The 8,943-nt window shown below is 32.2% G+C and overlaps 1 long non-coding RNA gene across 1 annotated transcript; it reads right to left on the minus strand.

The window, feature by feature from the left end:
• Positions 1–2,348: 2,348 nt before the first annotated feature.
• Positions 2,349–5,251, minus strand: LOC134697036 (uncharacterized). The gene is made up of 2 exons (XR_010103056.1): positions 4,702–5,251; positions 2,349–2,566 (listed from the first exon to the last, which is right to left on the minus strand). It is a non-coding gene; the product is annotated as an uncharacterized LOC134697036 (long non-coding RNA).
• Positions 5,252–8,943: the final 3,692 nt, after the last annotated feature.

The following is an 8,943-nucleotide window of genomic DNA, read 5'->3' on the forward strand; positions in this document are numbered from 1 at the left end:
GTAAGAGTGTATTGCCCACAAAATATGGTGGGGTAGAATATTTAAAGTATTGAATTACAATAGAAAAATACTCTGCAGTGGGAAAGCCAGTGACATTGAAGAGCTACTTCCGGTAGTCCCGCGGGAAAGGGGACATAATCTAAAAATTTTGAGGTGGCGCTGTAACCAGCGTGTAAACAAAAACGTAGCCTGTGCTTCAGACAATAAATCTATTAAAACAACTTATCATCCATCAGTATTTGAGTTTAATTTTTCATTAGAATAGATTTTGTCAGACGACTGCCAAATTCGGTATTCAAATAAGTGCTTCGTTACTGAAATATGATAAATCATAAGACTACCTCCGTTGTTTTCCAAAAAACCGCGGGTAATCCCCACGACTACAAACAACTGACACAAATGCATCCTAAAGCTTTTCATTGGTCGAGATATAAATAAATGTGACCTAGAAACATATGGGCACATGACTATGTACAGGATTCCCCGTCACTCTGAGTCTTGTTTACATAATAAATACTTCAACCGGAGGTCAAAATTCAACATTTTTCAGACGTTTTGGGAGTTATTTCGGTGCAAAATCAAGCAAATTATGTCAAATTTTACAGATTTTAAGCACAAAATTGATTGAGACAACGAAGGGTGATGATGTTTTCAGGATTTTAAATATATTTTACTTAAAATGTTGAGTGGTTGAAGGCTTTACAACGTCATTTGTTGATGTTTACAATTTAAGTTGCTCAAACTCCTCGTATCACATTTTCTGTAGTTATTTAATTATGCTGCTGATGTATAACAGATTTATGGGCGAGATTTATGTAGTACATTGAAACTGGTTTAATCTATGAACGAATTTGTCCATATAAATAACTTCCACTGTCTGGAAGTAGACCTACCCCCCTTTTTTCAACAACAAAAAATTCAGTTAGTCAAAAGTTGTTGTCTGAATAAGCATGCAAAAATGCAAAGTGTAAGCACTCAGCTAGTCTTTGTTTTTAGCCAATTTTTAGGGTAATGGTTACAGTCATTCTTTGATTCTGTAAATTATTATAAATCTGAAATGTTTCAACTTGTCAATTTTAAAAAGTACATGTACCAATCAACAAATATTGCCTGCCTAAACACTCACACATGTTAATAAATGTCTGTCCTTATCATGCTTATCAAGCAACCTGATGTACACTGTGACCAACTATTCATGTTTGAGTGTTTCTGGGCCCTGGGGCATATTTAACTCTTGAGAACTTGGAGATTAAAATTCAATATGAATGCCCAATGCCTAGTACATCAAATTATTAATACATGTTAGAGCTATATGACCATTTAAAGCATTAACAAAATGCTTTGTCACTTCCAAGGTCTACTTTAAAAATGGTATATGAATGTCTCACTCTGATTTTGGTGATCCTGTTTTGTTGCATTGACATAACTGCTTGACCCACATTTTTATTTTAAACCAGTTTACAAGAAAACAAATCTTGGACACAGGATCTATAGTTTATTAAGAATCATACTATTCCTATATCTGTGTGCTGATTTTTCTGCAATAGAATACCTTTTCACACATTTTACTCCATTCTAAAAGCACACAATTGCAATAATTTGCAAAATCATGTGTTAACATATCCAGGAAAAAGGTACATAGACATCTCATTCATAATACTACACAAGGAGCAGGATCTGCTTACTCTTCCAGAGCACCTGAGCTCAATTATATGTTGTGGGTTCAAGTTGATCAGTTTTCTTTTTTCTAATTTGTATATTAGTTTAAACTTTTCATCAAAAAGTCTGAAAAAAAAATATGTATCTACTGAAAATGATTTATTTAGATGCAGGGGTTACCACACTTTGAAATCTACATGCGATTGGAAGCAAACAGTGAAAAGTCATGTCATGATAGGCTACTTGAGAGACCTCACTATGTCTAGGAGAAGTGAACAATTCTAGAAACTTTCCATTTAAGTCATTCAAACCTTATAAAGAATAAAAGACCATCATTTTGACTTTTATATCTTTTATTTTTCTTATGTCTCAAATACTACAGTACATACATGTATATGTCTGACACCAGTGACCGATCAAGAACTTTTCTATTGGGGGGGGGGGGGTTGCTGCTGCTGACTAACTTGGGAGGGGCCCGCTCCAGTGATTCCCTATTTAATCAACCAATTGTTTTCCTATGAAAGGGAGCCCTATGAATATGCTAGCTTTGCATCAATGAATCTCAGATTTTTCAATGACATTAAGTAATATTGTATTGCAACAGTTTAGTGTCTCATGTACATTTACCCCACGTTGTCAATATAAAATGGTGGAGTGTTTCACATTGTATGTATAATTGAAAATATAAAAATGTTTAGAAATAAAAGTTTATTAAGTGATGAATAAATACAAAGTCATAAAAATAATGTTAAAATGAAAAATATGTAAAAAGTATTTTAAACAATTAAGGAGAACTATTGTTAAAATTAAAAAGTTTTTTTAAAGTCAAATCAAGCCAAATAGTCCTCTGTCCCATACATGTAAATCCTCAATATAGAAATCCTGCTCTTCTTATTCCTATTGTTATCTGAAAATATATAATTTATGCAGATGATATTATCAAATAAATATAATTTCAAACTTCTCTAGAGTTGCTGTATGATCGGTAAATTATAATATATTTTAATTGTCTACTGACAAAAACATGCTCTTCTGAGGTCCCAATTTAAAACAAAAATGTTGAAAGGAAATACTGGAATCCGAAGGATCAATTCCGAAATCCTGAGCTAAAAATACCCAATCCAGACGTCCCGAAAAAGGTCCTCTAGAAAAGGTAATACTTATACACACCAACAGATGTTTGGAAAAATTTACTACTTATAAATTCATTTACTTTAGTATTTAAAATTCATCACCATAATAACATATCAACCTCTTTAACAGATATAAATAATGTTTAAATAAAGTATAACATAATATGCAACATTAAATTATCTTACAGGTATCTGTTATTTAAAAGATAACTTTTAATTCAATCATTCATATCTTTAATTCTTTAATCTTATCCAATGCCAATAAAACCTGGCCACAACACCTAGCTAATACTGAAGGTGGCAATAAAATTCAACAATAAATCACATATTTTTTTTTAGCATGGAAGGAGGGACAGAATTTATACTTTCCTACTGGTGAATATTTCATATACCTGAAATCTTTAAAAGATACTAAAAAACACCCGTGATATCGCGGGTCTGTGAATGAATTAAAGTAAAAAATATAACTATGCGCAAGCCTTATTTTAGTAATAGTATTCAAGTTGTCATCTGAATGAAGTTGAATTCTTTGATTCGCTGTTTTATGTCATGCATGCCCACAAACAAATTGAAAACTGTACCTATACGCCTTATTTTTAGTCCAGATTTGTTATCTTTGAAAGTCTTACTGATTAAAATACTACAATAGGTAACAATTTGACAATTTAGTAGTGTCAACCCTGTGATTATGACCGTGTATATAGCATATTAATCCTGAATACACCGTTTGGTGGTGAGCCTGTCAGATGCGGAACATACAGATAAGGTAATAGGTAACAGGTGAATATAGTATTGGTATCTGTATCGGACTCGAACCGGAACTTCTTAATTATTGGTAATATTAAATACGTCAAAAACAAAAGGGCCTGGAGTGGTGTAATTTTTAATCTACACTTTTGTACTATATTAGTTAAATATAAAGTTGAATTTTTTGATTCGTCGTTTTTACGTGATGACGGCTGACAAATTGGACCTCGTAATTTTAGTATTATAGATTTTACATGCCCATATGCAATATTGAGCAAAAATAATAGTACTGTTGTTCACATAGACAAGGGTCTGGATGGGGTCTTCTGCATTTCTTTATCATTTAATCTTTTAGTTCATTGGTCTCTATTTTTTTTATACTTTTTGTCCATAATTTTTCTTTCCTCAATATATAAATTAGCACATCAAAAGTTCAAAATGATTATGACCAGACCTCTGGCTTGCTGCTAGGAATATTTTGATTTTTTTCTGGGATGCATAGGAAGGTGTCCCAGAAAAAAAGTAGTCTATGGTCCGCAAATAGTCAAAAAATAACATAAGGACCTAAGAGCTACGGTTCCGCAGCTAGCATGTCATTTGCTCTTTATTTTTTACTTATTTTATGGTAAATTTTCTCTATTCTTGTTCCTTTAGTAACAATTCTCTAATTCTTTATACGTTAGAATAGTCATATAGTTCCCAGTGGCAGATCCAGGGATAGGGTTCCAGGGATAGGAATCTCCCTTTTCTGGGGACGATCAATGCATTTGAATGGGGACATATAGTTGGAAACCCCCTTTATCCTGGGGATAGTTATTTTTTTCCTATATTTTTATTTTGTTTGTTTTTTGTGTTTTTTGTCACACTTTTTGGGTTCAAAAATAAAAATATTAACCTTTTAACTATTCGAGACAACCAAACAAATCAGCACATATGCATTACACAGCTGTAACACTTTAATTAAAATTTAAATGCTAACATTGACCTGCCAAAATTGAAGTTTTATTCAAATTGAAGTCTCAACCTGGAAAAGGGGCGTTTATTTACATGTGGTCTACGGAAATTTACTGGATTTAAGAATCGAAAAGAGGCAAACATGTAGCCATAACCCGATCAGATCAATAAATCATGTTATGGATAGTATTAATATCTTTCTACTAACCATTAAAAGTAATAATACTAGGATTTCGTGAGCTCAGAAACCTTAATCTGTTGAAAAATGGCGTCGATTTGTGTGCTTCCTTTTCGCAGCCTCAGTTACAATTTGACACGGAGTGATGGGTATTTATGCAAATATTTAGGGACTCCTATCATCATAGATACTATTTTTGGTCATTTTATATTTAAATAGCCAATAGGATGCAAATGTGTCAGTTATTTTCAGAAGGGGAAAACACCCGCCATATTTTTATCCCCAAATTAACAACGTCACTTGCCATTTTCAGATGTTCGTTTCTTGTAAAATAAAATCTTCTAAGAAGAAAAAATAGCATGGTCACCTGTAAAACTTACCTATATAACTAATTGATGATGAAATGACACAAGTTTAATTGTCTTTAATGATAAATTTCTCGAAAAATCACACGTACACGATGTAAACAAATTGCCGCGATGGCGCGATAGTGTCGCCCTCTATGAAAAATCGCGATTGTCGCCCTTGATTTTCTGGCCTTTACGTCATATGGAAGGAGGCGCAGAATCGATCCGTGGCTTTCCCACTGCTGTATGTTTCTTAACCCCTACACAAAAAATAAAAATGGATCAGAAGTGGCAATTGTTAGAAGCAGCATTTAACTAACAAAATCAATTGTAATATTTATATCTTATTATACCATAATGATTTAATCGATCTGACAAGTATTAATTAACTTTGTATACCTTGTTTCTAATACTGTATTATGTAATTTCACATGTTTCATCTTGTAAAATAAAATACATTGTAATCACAAAAAAAACAAAAAAAAACAAACAAAAAAAGTCTATGTTGACATGAACTATTATTGATATTGTCATAATTATAAATTATACGGAAGCGTATTAGCGCCACACATTTTTTTTTGTTTGTCTTCCTATCTTTGCGTTATAATGCAAACGCTAACATAACCTTAGCGTTATAACGCAAACCTAACCTGTGTAATGAAATGCAAACCTTTGCGTTTAATGCAAACCTTTGCGTTTCAACGCAAACATTTGCTAATACGTAATACATTGTAATACCGCAAACATTTGCGAAATAGTGTAAACCTTTGCGTTATAACGCAAATATCTTGATTTCAATTATTTATTAAGTTTTGTATTCATGTCCGTCTGTCAATCATTTCGGTTGTGATTTACTAATAGATAATAAAAAAGATACATATATACAAGCCTAATAATTATAATAAATATGCATAGGAATAATGGAAAACTTGAAGTGCAATTATACATAAATTAAATAAAGGCAACAGTAGTATACCGCAATCCATCGACAAAAAACAAAATCGGGGTAACAATACAAAACCGAGCGAAACGCATTAAATATAAGAGGAGAACAACGACATAACACCGAAAGGCAACACACACAGAAACGGACCAATCATCAGACAAAACACCACGAGAATAACAAATATAATATGAAAACCAAATACATGAATTTTGGATAGACAAGTACCGTGCCACGTCTTATCTCAAAAATAAGAGGAAACACAAATGACTCAACGTAAAAATGCAACACACAGAGAAACGAACAATAATATAACAATGACTATCTTCTTGACTTGGTACAGGACACTTTTAAAGGGGAATAAAAGTGGTGGGTTAAATTTTAATGTAGCGGAATTTGATAAGACTGTTATTAAAGTGAGAGGGTTAGCGCTATAGAACCAGGTTTAATCCACCATTTTCTACATTTGAAAATGCCTGTACCAAGTCAGGAATATGACAGATCTTGTCCATTCGTTTTTGATGCGTTTTGTTTTTTGATTTTGCCATGTGATTATGGACTTTCGAAATTGACTTTCCTCTGAGTTCAGTATTTTTGTGATTTTACTTTTTGAACCTGGTTTTATGGCATGCCAAACCTCGCACTTTAATGGCAGAGTTAAATATAACATTGAAACTGATTTGTGCATCAGAAAAAGTATATAACTTGACAAAAAAAATATAGTAGATAGGCATATTTAAATTGAAAGATAAAAAATAATGTTATACAATCATGAAACTTCAAAGTCAAATAGACAAAATGATCTTTCTGCTTTAAATTGAATTATTAATAAGCAAACATCTTTTTTAAATTTTAATGCAAGAAATGGTGTTTTTTTTTTTAAATATCAGAATAAGATAAAGATTCCTGAATGGAAAGTCATTGAATTTTCATTTCATTATAAAGAAGTATTTTTAAGATACATGGGTAGCAATGTGAATGGAGAAAACATAATTTAATTAATAATACATCTGCATTCTAAACATTTGTTGGCTAAGGGTAGCTTTTTTGTTTGAATCTAACCAACTTTACACAGTTCTTAAACGAGATATTTATATTCGGTTATAGCTATATTAGCAGGGTTGATTGTTATCTTCGGTATAACCTCAATTTACTCGATCTTCTTTGTAATGTATAAGTTATGTACAATGTATAATGTTATACAAATTATGATTTGTACAGATTTTTTGTACAAGTTATCAATGTTTTATAAACTGTATGATGCAGTCTAATACTGAGCATTGTTACAAAAAACATAATAAGACGACACAAAGGCTTGCAATGGAAATGAATATGGTAAAAGGAGCAAAATAAAATTATAATTTAAACTACTCAGGTATCCTCATTTCCATTCTGATGACAATGAGAACAGCACTAAATGTTAGGTTGAGGTATAAAAAATTTGCATTTGAAAAAAAATTAACTCATTCCTTTTAGAAGATAAACCTGCATCAACTGCATCAACTAGTGCAAAAAGGTATGTGTAAAAAATCTGATAACTTGTACAAAAAACCTGTACAAATTATAATTTGTACAATCTTACATCTTGTATACAACATATATACTAGGAGTAACATGGATATCGTTTTTGGGGACCATTATTATTTGCTGTTCGGTGTGAGCTAATGCTCCGTGTTGAAGACCGTACTTTGTGGCCTATGGTGGTTTACTTTTACGAATAGTTACTTAGATGGAGAGTTGTCTTATTGGCAGTCATACCACCTCTTCCTATATAATTCTAATGATTATTAGTCAATAATATGTTCTAATTATTCAGGCATTTTACTTTGCAATGACTACAAAGTTGATACATTTTAATATACACGGCCTCCTCAATTAATAACTGCTGTTTTCTTTGAATCTTAAATATGAAATAAGATAAACAAATGTTTGCGTTATTTCGCAAAGGTTTGCGTTATTCCGAAAAGGTTTGCCTTATATCGCAAATGTTTGCGTAATTACGCAAAAAATTGCGTTATTTCGCAAAGGTTTGCATTATCACGCAAATATTTGCGTTGTTACAAAAAGACAGGAAGAAAAAAAATGTGTGGCGCTAATACGCTTCCGTAAAATAACTGTTAACAAAACAAAATCTTTTGAAATACTAAGGCTGTTCTACTATTTGAAATGATTAAATTAGTTGTATAAGTATTAGTCAAAACGTTCACAGCGTTTTGGTTCTCAATAATCTTTATTTTTGTACCTTGGTTTGCCTTTTATATTTTTTTTTGTTGAAGAGTCAGTGATGAGTCTTTTAAAGACGAAACGCGTGTCTAGCGCAAATATCAAATTTTAATCCTGGCATCTCTGATGATAAGATTGAGAATGGATATGGGGAATGTGTCAAAGAAACAACAACCCAATCATAGAGTAGACAACAACCGAATGCCACCTATGGGTCTTCAATGTAGCGAGAAACTCCCGCACCGGAGGCGTCCTCTAGCTAGCACATAAGCAATTATTTATACTAGTTCAGTGATAATGGACGTCATACTAAACTCCGAACTATACACAAGAAACTAAAATTAAAAATCATACAAGACTAACAGAGGCCTTGGGACAGGCGTAAACATGCGGCAGGGTTAAACATGAGATCTCAACTCTCCTCCTATACTTCTAGCCAATATAGAAAAAAACAAACGCACAACAGTATGCATAGTAAAACTCATTTCAAGAGAAGTCCGAGTGTGATGTCAGAATAGGTAACATAAGAAAATGATGATGAGTTTATAAACACATAGCTGCTGAATGTTTAATGTTTCTCGGCCAAACACGTTACAGAAAGAAATTACGACAGTAACCAGTTTATGGTTAAATGTAATCATATAAATTTCGCTAGTATCGTAAAATAAAAATATCAAATATTTAATCCGACAAAAGTGCTTAATAAAATATAGTAAATTCACAAACAGATCGTTCGATATTATTCAATTTTCCGGAATC

This window comes from Mytilus trossulus, chromosome 14, assembly GCF_036588685.1.
Source record: "Mytilus trossulus isolate FHL-02 chromosome 14, PNRI_Mtr1.1.1.hap1, whole genome shotgun sequence".
In the NCBI taxonomy this organism is placed as follows: Eukaryota; Metazoa; Mollusca; class Bivalvia; order Mytilida; family Mytilidae; genus Mytilus; species Mytilus trossulus.